This window comes from Pan paniscus, chromosome 16 (assembly GCF_029289425.2).
Source record: "Pan paniscus chromosome 16, NHGRI_mPanPan1-v2.0_pri, whole genome shotgun sequence".
In the NCBI taxonomy this organism is placed as follows: Eukaryota; Metazoa; Chordata; class Mammalia; order Primates; family Hominidae; genus Pan; species Pan paniscus.
The window spans coordinates 32,748,607-32,763,176 of record NC_073265.2 but is presented as its reverse complement, the minus strand read 5'-3'; the positions used below and the strand labels follow the sequence as shown (position 1 = coordinate 32,763,176).

Sequence of the window (14,570 nt, the reverse complement as noted above, 5' to 3'; positions counted from 1 at the left end):
GTCTGTATTATCGTTGTTTGGCGTGTTTTTTTTTTTTTTTTTTTTTTTTTTTTTGGTCACTGCCTGCCTGGGTCCTGCCCGAGGTCTCCATCCTCGGTTTCCCTGTCCTTGCCCCGGGCCCTGGGAGTGCTCTGGAAGGCTGCGCAGTATTGGAGGGGACAGAATGACCTTCCGGCCTTGAGTCCCTGGTGAGTTGTTATTCTGAAGATAGCAGTTGGCTGGCTAGTTTCCATCTCTGCTGAGTGCAGGACTCGAGTGCAATGAGCTCAGACTGCAGCAAGGGGGATTTGAGTAAAACCTAGGAAAGACCTTCCCATCTTCAAGTGATGTGACAGTGAGATGGGTCTCCCTCAGGAGACTGTTGTATTACTTACCCCCTCCCACCCCCCGGGAGTTCTTAAAACAGAAGGAGCAGTGTTTGCACCAAAGAAGGGGTTGACAGTTCTAAGATCAAAACCAGAGGTTGGGAAAGGACTGAGGAGGCCTTGCACTGTTTTATGACTGACTGGAACCTCTTTGTAAAAAAGTGCTGTTAGGCTAGAGCCTCCCCCATTCCTCAGTGTGTCTCCACCTACTCCACACTCCAGAGTCGTCTTTTACCCAGGATACCGAATCATTCTGTACATGTATGTATGGGAGCGCCTATCTTTCACCCTAGGGCTCCAGCAGCACTTGTTTTTTTGTTTTTTTTTGTTTTGTTTTGTTTTTTGGGGTTTTTTGTTTTTGTTTTTTTTTTTGTCCCATTTGCCTTTGCTTTGGAGATAGTACAGGAAAGAAAGGAACACAGTATCAGATTCAGCAAGGCTGCCTGTGAGCCACGTTCTGATTGGGCATTGTCTGCATGTTAAATACTTCACAGCGACCGGGCACAGTGGCCCACGCCTGTAATCCCAGCAGTTTGGGAGGCCAAAGTGGGTGGTTCACTTGAGGTCAGGAGTTCAAGACCAGCCTGGCCAACATGGAGAAACCCTGCCTCTATTAAAAATACAAAAATTAGCTGGGCGTGGTGTTGGGCGCCTATAATCCCAGCTACTCGGGAGGCTGAGGCAGGAGAACCACTTGAACCCCGGAGGCGAAGGTTGCAGTAAGCCAGGATTGCACCACTGCACTCCAGCCTGAGTGACAGAGTGAGACTCTGTTTCAAAACAAAACAAAACAAAACAAAACAAAACAAAAAACTTTACAGCAATCCTGGTCCCTACCATGGAGCATGTGTTACAGGAAAACAGCCAGTCCACTCTGCAACCAATTTGGACATGGCCCTGAAAATCCTTTTTGCACAGAAAGGAGAAAATAAGAGTACTGGCAGGATGTCAGATGCTCGGGATGCCTCACCCTCTAGTCTCATGACTATGACACATGAGACGGTGTTCCGCTGTACCTCTGCCCCCCCTCCCCACTGTTTGTGGATCTGAATCTGGAAAAGAGCTTGGAGAGATTTACAGGCCTCCTCTTCTGCAATCAGTAAAAGAGTACCATGTGGAGGCAGAGAGCCAGAATAGGTTGTGGGGAGAAAGGGACAGTTTCCATAGCAACTGCAGAGATGAGGCCGCTAACTAGCACAGGGTCTCAGTATAAAGGTCAGCAGTAGTTAACCAAAGATTCTGCTTTCATCAAGTCTCACAAAGAGACTAGACAATAGATCTGAATGGTATAGGGAAGGATCACATACTGATTAGATGGTAGGGGCAGAAACTCAGCCTTGTGATCTCAGGCCCTGCTAAAATTGGGTTTTATTAATTACAGTGCAAATGTAGATTATGATAGTACTAACATTGCTTATGTGTGCTGGATGAGTATTTTGCAGGCTCACTGCCAAAGGCTGACAATGTCACAGAAAGATTGGCTATAGGTGTCTGTTAATTATCCTCCTCTTTCCTTGGTTAACAGTATTCCAGCCATTCCACTGGGTGATGATTCCAGTATGATTATATTGTCAAAATATACGTATATATATTTAGAGACAGAGTCTTGCTGTGTCAGCAAGGCTGGTATACAGTGGCGTGATTGTAGCTCACTGTAACCTCAAACTCTGGGCTCAAGTGATCCTTGCACCTCAGCCTCTGGAGTAGCTAGGACTATTTGGGACAGGGTCTCACAGAGACAGGGTCTTTGTGTGTTGCACAGGTTGGTCCCAAACTCCTGGCCTCAAGCAGTCCTCTTGCCTTGGCCTCCCAAAGGACTGGGATTACAAGCGTGAGCCACTGTTCCCAGCCCAGAAATTTTTTTTTTGAGGCGGAGTCTTGCTCTCTTGCCCAGGTTGGAGTGCAGTGGCGCGATCTTGGTTCACTGCAACCTCTGCCTCCCAGGTTCAAGCGATTCTTCTGCCTTAGCCTCCTGAGTAGCTGGGACTACAGGCGCGCGCCACCACGCCCAGCTAATTTTTGTAGTTTTAGTAGAGACGGAGTTTCACCATGTTGGCCATACTGGTCTCAAACTCCTGACCTCGTGATCCACCCACCTCGGCCTCCCAAAGTGCTGAAATTACAGGCATGGGCCACCATGCCCGGCCCAGAAAATATTTTTAAGTGTTAAATTGCACATAGCACTGTCCAAAGTGCTCTATAAAGAAAACTGGCCAGGAGTGGTGGCTCACATCTGTAATCCCAGCTGTTTGGGAGACTGAGGCGGGTGGATTGCTTGAGCCCAGAAGTTCAAGACCAGCCTGGGGTACATAATGGAACCCCATCTTTACAAAAAATACAAAAATTAGCCGGATGTGGTGGTGTGTGCCTGTAGTCCCAGCTACTCAGGAGGCTGAGATGGGAGGATCAATTGAGCCCAGGAGGCAGTGAGCCGAGATCTCGCCACTGCGCTCTAGCTTGGGCAACAGAGCAAGCCTCTTATCTCAAACAGAAAAAAAAAAAAAAAGAAAAAAGAAAACTGTGGAGCATTAGCATCAGTGTCCCAGAATTTTATAAGCAAAGACAGAAAATGCTCTGATACATATGTATAAGACTTAGAAAGCTAAATAAAAAATTAAATACATATATGAATTATAAAGTATTTAAAAATCTATATTGAATTTAGGAAGTGTGCTATGGCAGAAGCCTGGTAGTAAAACGATGCAATTCAAAGGCCCTTCCAAGGGTGTTACCAGTGGAGGGTCTTGACTACGAGTTGTCCAGGTTCTTGGCATATTGAACAAAGAATTGGACTAGCTGGGCGCAGTGGCTCACGCCTGTAATCCCAACACTTTGGGAGGCTGAGGTGGGTGGATCACCTGAGGTCAGGAGTTCGAGACCAGCCTGGCCAACATGGTGAAACCCCATCTCTACTAAAAATGCAAAAATTAGCTGGGCGTGTTGGTGGGCGCCTGTAATCCCAGCTACTCGGGAGGCTGAGGCAGGAGAATTGCTTGAACCCAGGAAGTGCAGGTTGCAGTGAGTGGAGATCGTGCCACTGTACTCCAGGCTGGGTGACAGAGTGAGACTCCATCTCAAAAAAAAAAAAAAAAAAGAATTGGACAAAATGCACAAACAAACCAATGGAAGATGAAAGCATAGATTTATTGAAGTGAAAGTACATTCCACAGAGTGGGAGTGGGCTCGAGTAAGTGGCTCAAGGGCCCCAGTTGCACAAATCTTCTTGGGTTTAAGTACCCTTTAGAGGTTTCCTATTAATTACATCCTATGTAAATGAAGACTTGGCCTGCGACCTATTGGAGGCTGAAGTGGTGGCTTGGCCCGTGACCAATTAGAGGCTGAAGTGAAGTTACACCCTTTGCAAATGAAGACTTGGCTCCCACCAATCAGAGGCTGAAGTGAAGGCTCCCTGTCTCCAGACACTATTCTCCTGCCTCAAGGGGATTATTAGGGACCTGTGATATGCATGATTGTCAGACACAGGTAGTAGTGTTTGATGGCTATGGAGCCTCTTGTTTTGTTTCATTTAACTATTGACCCCCTGGAATGACCAAGTATGATCTTTTGGGAGCTCTCCAATTCTGTAGCTTCTTCCACAGTCTTGTCAAGCAAAATTGGCAGATATAGTGGCACACCAATGCTTTTGAACTGTGATGAAGGACCCTTGAATTGTCGAAGGTGTCTAAGGATCCACCACTGAAAGAGGAGGTTAGAAGAGGTGCAAGAGGAAGGCACTATTATAGGCTCTTTCCTTGGTTATGCACTGGAGTCAGCACAAGGCAAAAGATAATATAAATCTCAAATGGTTTGAAAAGTATCGGCTAAGTTTAAACCAGTTAGGGAATTCTCAACCCCCAGGCCTTCATAATGTATAGTGATAAATTATCCAATAGGTAAATTAAGCACACTCTTAACAAAGTGGGAAGGGCATCTCTAAGTTTTTCTGGAAATAATTTCATATTTGGCATTTAAAGTATTAAAGTTGTCCCCATGAAAAATCAGAGCTTTACTTGCAATTAGTTGCACTCATCTTGGATTAGGTGTTCATAGGAGAGAAGAACATCATAATTCTTTCAATGCTTAAAGTCTCCATAAGATTTAAGGCAGCTCTGGCAATTCATAAAGAAAAGATGCTGGGCCTTCTCTTCTAGCCTAATGAATGTCATTAGTTTTTCTGGGGGTCTGAGCTCATTTGGCAGAACTCCAGCCCTGCTCTGCTGGATTGCATGATTTTATCCACCAAAATATCCAAGGGAGCTGCATACAGCTCAGATTCCTTCCCTGCACTCAGTTCTGCCTGTAAAGCATTCTTACACAGAGAGAGGCGTGTTGGATTACAGAAGTGCTGTGTCAGAGGCTTATCCTTGGCTTTTGGGGGAAATACTGTGATCATAATGCATACCAGCAGCCATAGGGTCACCTCAGCCTGAACAGCTGGTTTGTCTGCAAAGGCATGGAGTAAAATAACCTTTAAAAAGGCACTGAGTAAAATAATATCTAAAAAGGTTGAGATGGGGAAGAAGTCTGCATTTATTACTATGTCTGGGCCACAGAGGAGGCCCACAATAAATATTTTTCTAATTATTATTTGTTCACATTAAGTAAATGGGCAGAGCAATGGGACTGGGTTTACCTTCCCCCTGCAGAGCATTGCAAAGGACAATGAAGAAATTTCCCCTTTTTCTTCCCTCACTTCCCACATTCTTTTATTTAAGAAAGTGATTCCCAAAAGCGAAAAAAATAATTTATCAATACCATCTTCCCTTATCCATTTCATTAGCCTGTGAAATGGAAGGTAGTGTTTGGCTGTGACCTCTGATACCATCTTTTCTTTTAATCTGAGCAAAGCTACCTCTTACTGCAGGGATCTCTTAAGGATTTTCTTTGTGGTGGTAGAGATGATGGTGGTAAAGAGGATTCAAACCTAACTATATAACTTAGTTTTCAGGCCATACCTGTGTGTGAATTATATTTTGCATCTTTTTTTTCCCCAAAGTATTCATAGAATGGAGTTATTTCCTTTCAAGGAATGCTTGGGTTGAAGAAATATTATTCCCTTTGCAATATCACAAAATCACAAATACTTTGTCTTTCTTCCCATCAGTTCCTTCTCGAAGATCCTTCATAATATGCCCTAACTTCCCTTTCCAACATTACCTCCTGCAAATATCCTGTTTTTATTTTATTTTTAAAATTTTATTTATTTATTTTTTGAAACGGAGTCTCGCTCTGTCACCCAGACTGGAGTGCAGTGGCACGATCTCGGCTCACTGCAACCTCCGCCTGCCAGGTTCAAGCAATTCTCTTGCCTCACCTTCCCGAGTAGCTGGGATTGCAGGTGTGCACCAACATACCTGGCTAGTTTTTTATATTTTTGGTAGAGACAGGGTTTCACCATTTGGCCAGGCTGGTCTTGAACTCTTGACCTCAGGTGATCTCTCCGCCTCGGCCTCCCAAAGTACTGGGATTACAGGAGTGAGACACCGTGCCTGGCCGCAAATATCCTGTATCAACCTTTTTATTCAGTCAGTCTGAACCACTTGCCTTTTTCTCATTCTTGTATTTTTTGTTTAGGCTGTTCATTTTTCCTTGAATACTCTGTTTTCCTTAACTCATCTAAGGATTTATTTATTTACCTTTACCTTATTTGTGGAATAAAGATTCATCTCATTCCACAAAGGATTTAAGGGATATGACCGAACTCAAACCCAACTACTTCTGCAAAACTGACTTTCTTACTTACCAACTATGTGAACTTTGGCAACTTGCTTATCTTCTCTGTGCTTCAGTTTCCTTGTCTGTAAAATTAAAATAATAGCACCCCACCTTATAGGGATTATTTTGAGAATTAAGTGGAACAACCTTTTAAATATGCTTAGCACAATGCCTGGAATTCATTCATTCATTCAATAATATTTATGGCCAGGCACGGTGGGTCACATTTATAATCCCAGCACTTTGGGAGGCTAAAGCAGGAGGATCACTTGAGGCAAAAGTATCACTTGAGGTTGCAGTGAGCTGTGATCGTGCCAGTGCGCTCCAGCTTGGGCAACAGAGCAAGACTCTGTCTCAAAAAATTTTTGTTTTAATTTATTGATTGATTTGTAGAGATGGGGGGGGGGTCTTGCTATTTTGCACAGGCTGGTCTCGAACTCCTAGCCTCAAGCAATCCTCCCATCTTGGTCTCCCAAAGCTATGGGATTACAGGCTTTAGCCACCATTCCTGGCCCTCCCGTATGCATTAAATTGTCTCTTGATTACCTGTAATAACTAATACAGTGTAAATGCTATGTAAATAGGTGTATTGTTTGGCAAATAATTACAAGAAAAAAAAGTCTGTGAATGTTCAGTATGGAAGCAACCACCCTTTTTTTCTGAATATTTTCAATTCATGGTTGGTTGAATCCACAGATGCAGAATCCACATATAGGGAAGGCTGACTATATTTTAAAACACTGCAAAGAAGAATCAGGAGAAGGCAGGGTGAGACTTCAGACTAAGATGTAAGCCTGACATCTGTGGAAGGAGAGAGGGAAGGAAGGAGGATTGGAAAGGAAGAATCTTTTTTTTTTTGAGATGGAGTCTTGCTCTGTTGCCCAGGCTGGAGTGTAGTGGCGTCATCTCTGCTTACTGCAACCTCCGCCTCCCGGGTTCAAACAATTCTCCTGCCTCAGCCTCCCGAGTAGCTGGAATTACAGGCGCTGGCCACCACGCCCAGCTAATTTTTTGTATTTTTAGTAGAAACAGAGTTTTGCCACGTTGGCCAGGCTGGTCTTGAAATCCTGACATCAGGTAATCCACCTGCCTCAGGCTCCTGAAGTGTTGGGATTACAGGTGTGAGCCACTGTGCCCAGCCCAGTGGTACATTTTCATGGTTGTCACAGTACATACTGCATGAATAAGTTTATCTGAAATTCTAGAATGGGAAAAACTAATCTACAGTGACAGAAAGCAAATAAATGATTGCCCAGGGCTGGGAATTGATTGCAAAGGGCACAGGGAACTTTTTGGGTGATTGATATGTTCTATATTTGATTGGGGTCATAGCTACACACACCCGCGCACGCGCACACACACGCACCCATTTATTGAACTCATCAAACTCTACACTTAAAATGGGCCCAATTTTAATTGTACATAAATGATATATAAAGTTGACTAAAAAACACAAGATAGGCTGGGCAAGGTGGCTCACGCATGTAATCCCAGCAGTTTTGGAGGCCAAGGCGGGTTGATCGCTTGAGTCCAGGAGTTGAAGACCAGCCTGGCCAACACGGCAAAACCCTGTCTCTACTAAAAATACAAAAATTAGCTGGGGGTGGTGGTGTGCGCCTGTAATCCCAGCTACTTGGGAGGTTGAGGTACAAGAATCGCTTGAACCCAGGAGACAGAGGTTGCAGTGAGCTGAGATCATGCCATCACACTCCAGCTGGAGTGACAAAGTGAGACTCTGCCTCAAGAAAAAAAACAAATGGCAGGGCACGGTGGCTCACGCGTGTAATCCCAACACTTTAGGAGGCCAAGGTGGGCAGATCATGAGGACAGGAGATTGAGACCATTTTGGCTAACATGGTGAAACCCCGTCTCTACTAAAAAATACAAAAAAAAAAAAAAGTAGGTTGTGGTGGCGGGCGCCTGTAGTCCCAGCTGCTCAGGAGGCTGAGGCAGGAGAATGGTGTGAACCCAGGAGGCGGAGCTTGCAGTGAGCCAAGATCGCGCTACTGCACTCCAGCCTGGGTGACAGAGTGAGACTCAAAAAAAAATAAGAAAAAAAACAAACATGAGATATCACTTCACACTGACAAACCAAATGTTAGTGAGAATGTGGAGCACCTGAAACTAATATGTTGTTAGTGGAAGTGTAAAATTATACAATCATTTTTTTTATTTATTTTTAATTTGTTTTTAAGAGACATAGTCTCGCTCTGTTGCCCAGGCTGGAGTGCAAGTGGTGCGATCGTAGCTCACTGCAACCTTGAACTCCTGGGCTCAATTGATCTTCCCACCTCAGCCTCCCTAGTAGCTGGTACTACAGGCTGGTGCCACCATGCTTGACTAATTTTTAAAACATTTTTTTGTAGAGATAAGACCTCCCTGTATTGCCCAGGCTGGTCTTGAACTTCTGGCTCAAGCGAACCTCTCAACTCAGCCTCCCAAAATGTTGGGATTACAGGCACGAGCCACTGCAGGTGGCCTACAGTCATTTTCAAAAACTGTTTTTGGCAGTTTCTTATAAAGTGAAAGGAGCACACATCCTATGACCCAGCAGTTCCACTTCTAGTTATCTACCCAAGATAAATGAAAACAAATGTTCACAAAACGAATTGTTTATAAATGTTCATAGCAACTTTATTTATAATAGTCTAAACCCAAATATGCAGTAATAGGAGAATTAATAAAACAAGTTGTGTTGCATACAATTGAATGTTGCTGAGCAATGAAAAAGAATGAAGTACTGATGCATGCAGCAACATGCAAAATGTTGAGCAAAAGAAGCTGGACACAAAAGACCACGTACTGTGTGATTCCATTTATATAAAATAGTATTACAGGTAAAATTAATCTATGGTCATAGAAGTTACAATATGACTGCCTTGTGGAATGGGGATTGACTGGAAGGGACCATGAATAACTCTCTGGAGTGATGACAATGTTCTATATATTGATTGATATGCAGGTTTCATGGCTGTATATGTTTGTCAAAGCTCATCAAATTACTGGCCAAGCACGGTGGCCCATGCCTGTGTTCCCAGCATTTTGGGAGGTCGAGGTGGGAGGATTGCTTGAGCCCAGGAGTTCAAGACCCACCTGAGCAACATAGTGTAGCCCCATCTCTACAAAAGAAAGAAAAATTAGCCAGGTGTGGTGGTGCATACCTGTAGTCCCAGCCCCGAGGAGACTGAGCTGGGAGGATTGCTTGAGCCCAGGAGCTGAGCCCAGGAGTTCAAGGCTGTGGTGAGCTATGATCAAGCCATTGCACTCTAGCTTCGGCCACAGAGCAAGACCCTGTCTCTTAAAAAAAAAAAAATTTACACAATTAAGAGCTATAGATTTCACTGTATTTAAATTTTACCTCAATAAAAATATCAGTCACTAAAAATAAAAAACAAAATGAAAGAAACAAGCCTAACTATTGAATTGGTAGTATTGTTTTAAGTGATTTTAAAATACAGTAACTTAACTTTATATATATATGTTTTTTAGACAAACTGTCACTGTCACCCAGGCTGGTGTGCAGTGGCATGATCACTGCTCACTGCAGACTTTACCTCCTGAGCTCAAGTGATCCTCCTGCGTTGGCCTCCCAAAGTTCTGGGATGTAAGCCACCATGCCTGGCCTGTTCATTTTCTTTGGGTGTGTTGACGGTGTTCTTATGTTTAAAATATTCTCTTTATTTTATTTTATTTCTTTGAGACAGAGTCTCACTCTGTCGCCCAGGCTGGAGTGCAGCAGCGTGATTTCGGCTCAGTGCAACCTCCGCCTCCCAGGTTCAAGTGATTCTCCTGCCTCAGCCTCCCAAGTAGCTGGGACTACAGGTGCTCGCCACCATGCCCAGCTAAATTTTGTATTTTTTAATAGAGACGGGGTTTCACCATGTTGGCCAGGCTGGTCTTAAACTTCTGACCTCAGGTGGTCCACCCACCTCAGCCTCCCAAAGTGCTGGGATTGTAAGTGTGAGCCACCAAGCCTGGCCTAAAATATTCTCTATATTTTAGATACAGAAGTATTTTGGTTAAAATTATATGATGTCTGGGATTTGTTTAGAAATCAGTTTGGGGGAAGTGGGTGGATATAGATGAAATAAGATTGAGCATTTGTTTGAAAAAAAAAGAAAAATTTCAACAAAAGAAGATTGAGCATTTGTTGCTAATTGTTGAAGGTGGATTATATAAGTACATAGCTTTTAAAATTCTTTCTGTTAATAAAAAGACAGTATCTTCAAGCTTTTTGTTATAAGCAACCAGAAGGGTGAAGTTGCCATCAACTGAGATGGGGAAGGCTGCGGGTGGAGTAGACTTGGTAGAAGAGATGAGTTCAATTTTAAGCATGTTGAATTTGAGATGTCAATTGGACATCAAAATGAAGATATTGAATAGGCAGTTAGATACATAAATTGGTAATTTGGGAGAGAGGTGTGGGTCGAAGACATAGTTAGGAGTCATTGGCATATAGATTGTATTTATAGCAATGTGACTGGATGAAATCAAGAAAGGAGTGAGAGTAAATAGAACTTAGAACATAGTAAGTGCTCAAGAAGTATTCATTATAACCACATGACTAAAATTCTTTCGATTTGTCTCACAATTCCTACAGAACTTTTATTGTATCTTGTACTATCATTATTTCTATGTCTTATCTCCTTCCTAGATTGTAAATTCTTTGAAGCTAGAAACTAGATATTACTCATCCTTATACACTGCTCTCTCTCCACCACCACCATGGAGCCAAAATGGTACCTTGCATTTAAGTGAATTGAAATTAATAAATGAACCTGAGTTTGTGAAGAAATTTTTGGTCAGTTTTATGGGTTTTCTGACTTGCTCTGACTTTCAGTTCTTGAGACTCTGTGTGATGTGCTTATATGTGAGTAGAGCCAAGATGCATTACTGCTATTCTTGCCACTTGTTAGTTAGCACACTAGCTCTGTACAGCCCAGATCAGCCTTTGAGACCTAGCTGTACTGAAGACACTGCAGAAGGGATATGCTCAGAGTAGAATGGGAAAGGGTAATAATGACACAGGAAGTAGGATCCAAGAGTAGGCACTGTGTTCATGCTATGTTACTTTTACTTTATTATTTATTATTATTTTTTAAATTTTATTTGAGTTTCAGGGGTACATGTGCAGGTTTGTTAAATAGGTAAGTTGCATTATCACGGGGTTTGGTGTACAGATTATTTTGCCACACAGGTAACAAGCATAGTAACTGATAGTTTTTGATTCTCATCCTCCTCCCCCTCTCCACCCTTAAGTAGGCCCCAGAGTCTGTTGTTCCCTTCTTTGTACATAGACGTTACTTTATATACACACACTACCTCAGAATATGAGTAACTATTTCACAGCTCAGCCACTAGGACACAGTGGTGTTCTTGTCCACTGAAGTCTTCTCTTATATTCTTTTTAGATTTCTCAGCCCCAGGACATAAAAACTCCCTTCTTTCCATTGAAACATAAGAGTTTAGGAGTAACTGGTTTGTTTTGTTTTTTGTTGTTGTTGTTGTTGTTTTTAATTTGCAAAATGAACTTTTCTCACCTTCTACCATCCTGGGTCTGATTTCTGGCGGTTTCCATAGTCTCTAAGTATATTCCTTCTCTTGTCCTCATGCTGTTCCTATGTCAGGTGCAGGTTAACTTTTCTTTAGTTTTGCTTAGTACCAAACTGCCCAGCTCCAATCTTGGATAATTTGGTACCATTCTCTTTCTTTATTTTTTATTTAATAACCAGAGTATAATTATCAAGATCAGGAAAATAACATTGATTCGTTACTAATCTACAGACCTTATTCAGATATCAACAGTGCTCCCATTAGAATTATTTATAGAAGAAGGGAAACCAAGTTCTTGTCCAGGATTCAGTTCTGGATCATCTGTTACATTTAATGGTTTTGTCTTTGTAGTCTTCTCAAATCTAGAACATTTCTTGAGACTTTGATTGTCATTCTTGACCTTGGCAGCACTTCTTTCTCTCTCTCTCTCTTTCTCTTTGGAGAATATGGGCTGTTTATCTGTAAAGCACCCATTAATGTGGATTTATCTGATTTTTTCTCATGATCAGATTCAGGTTATAGATTTTTGGCAAGAATACAATTAAAGTGTGATATATCCTCAGTGCATTATATCAAGTGACACAGATGGCTTTTTGTTCCCTTACTGGTATATTAACTGAGATCACTTGGTTGAGTTGGTGAATACCAGGTTTCTTCACTGCAAATTTACCACTTTTCTCTTTGTAATAATTCAGTACATTTTAGGGAGATACTTTGAGATCATGTATATACCCTCTTTCACCATATTATGAGTTTTAGCATTAATGATATTTATTTTGAATCATCTTTATTGTGAAACATAGCACACATAAAGTGAATAAAATAAAATATAAATGTACAAATTTATGAATTATAAATAGTATACCTGTGTAATGCCTCTGGTAATAAAAAATAGAACATTTCCAAGCACCTCACATGCCTCTTAATGAATTACAACCCCACTGTTCCCTATACAATTAACCATACATTCTTTTATTGCAATCCTGTTATTAAAATTTTTTATGATCTAAGTACACATCTTTAAATATTAAAGTTTAGTCTCATTGAAAAACTTTTGTTACTGTAGTAAAATACACATAACATAAATGTACCATTATAACCATTTTTAAGTGTATGGTTCAGTGGCATTAAGTACATTTACATTGTTGTGCAACCATCACCACCATCCATCTCCAGAACTTTTTCATCTTCCCAAACTGAAGCTATGTAAATCATTAAACAATAAATTCCCTTTCCTCCCTCCTCCTAGCTCCTGGCAGCCACCATTCTACTTTCTCTCTTTCTGAATTTGCCTACTCTAGGTACCTCGTATAAGTGGAATCACACAATATTTGTTCTTTTGTGTCTGGCTTATTTCACTTAGCATAATGTTTTCAAGGTTCATCTGTGTTGAGCATGTTCATATCACTCTCGATTTTTATTCTATAGTACTGGCTTCCAGGAAGTTAGGAATTGGAAAGAAAGCTGAGATGGTAGAGAAGAGCCAGGATTTATCGAGTCACAGGATGAGAATTTTGAGGAGGGAATGGCAACAGCATCAGACACTACAGACGTCAAAGATAATGAGGTAATTTGTTGTTGTTTTTTGAGACAGAGTCTCACTCTGTAGCCCAGGCTGGGGTGCAGTGGTGCGATCTCAGCTCACTGCAACCTCTGCCTCCCAGGTTCAAGTGATTCTTCCACCTCAGCCTCCTGAGTAGCTGGGAATACAGGTGCACACCACCATTGTATTTTTAATAGAGACGGGGTTTCACCATGCTGGCCAGGCTAGTCTTGAACTCCTGAGCTCAAGCAATCAGCCTGCCTTGGCCTCCCAAAGTACTGGGATTACTTGAGCTACCGCGCCTGGCTGATAATGAGGTAATTTGACAAGAAAATTTTAGAATCAGTCATTAACATGTTTAGAGTAACTACTTTGTGTCTGGCATTGTGCTAGGCATTAGATTTATGGAGGTCGAAGCCAGACTGCAAACGTAGAGAAGTAGAGTGGACAGGAGATGATACTTGGATGTGAAGATTTGATTACTTCTATACAAAGAGGGGAGAGGCCGGGCACTGTGGCTCATGCCTGTAATCCCAGCACTTTGGGAGGCTGAGGTGGGCGGATCACCTGAGGCCGGAGTTCGAGACCTGCTTGACCAACATGGAGAAACTCTGTCTCTACTAAAAATACAAAATTAGCCAGGTGTGTTGCACATGCCTGTAATCCTAGCTACTCAGGAGGCTGAGGCAGGAGAATCAGTTGAACCCAGGAGGCAGGGGTTGCCGTAAGCGGAGATCACACCATTGCACTCCAGCCTGGGCAAAAAGAGTGAAACTCCATCTCAAAAAAAAAAAAAAAAAAAAAAGGAATATATGATTGTTTTCCTATCATTAAATTTGGCACTTGTCAATTCTCCTCAGTAGAGTACTCTGCCACTGAGCTTGAAAACTATGAGTTTTCATAAGATCGTGAAGCAACTTTAAAGGTTGGTGGAATACCTGTGAGGGAAGAATAAGCTGGGCTAGGGTTCTTTTGCTTAGAGAAGTCTTTGAGGAGGCTTCAGAAAAATACTCACAAACTAAGTCATATAGCATTTAGATTTGTTGTTTGATGGTTTGAAATTTATTATATAATTATAGGACCAAATGAGATGATCCCAACTTAATGACATCTATCTAGGTTTTAAAGATAGCAGTTAAAGACAATATGAGAGGAAATGGCTTTAAATTCTATAATAAAGGATTTAGGTTAGAAGATTAGAAGATTAATACTAGAAGAAAAATTTCTGACAATGAGGTTTGTTAAACTTTAAAGCAAGTTAACCTAAGATCTGATGAGTCTTCTCTGGGAGGGCTTTACAGGTAAGTTAGATTTCTCTGTCTAAGGTGGTTTAGGAAAAGATGTTACCTGTAGACAGGTAGGTGTGCTGTTGGTCCTTTGCAGTCTAGGAGTCA

General features: G+C 41.9%; 1 protein-coding gene across 1 annotated transcript in view; it reads left to right on the top strand.

Annotated features, from left to right (window-relative positions):
- The first annotated feature begins 16 nt into the window (after positions 1 to 16).
- Positions 17 to 14,570, top strand: part of TP53BP1 (tumor protein p53 binding protein 1) — a 108,029-nt gene continuing 93,475 nt past the window's right edge. The window contains exon 1 of the mRNA XM_003805577.7: positions 17 to 188. The gene's annotated coding sequence lies outside the window, so the exon portion shown is untranslated. The remainder of the gene's footprint in view (positions 189 to 14,570) is intronic.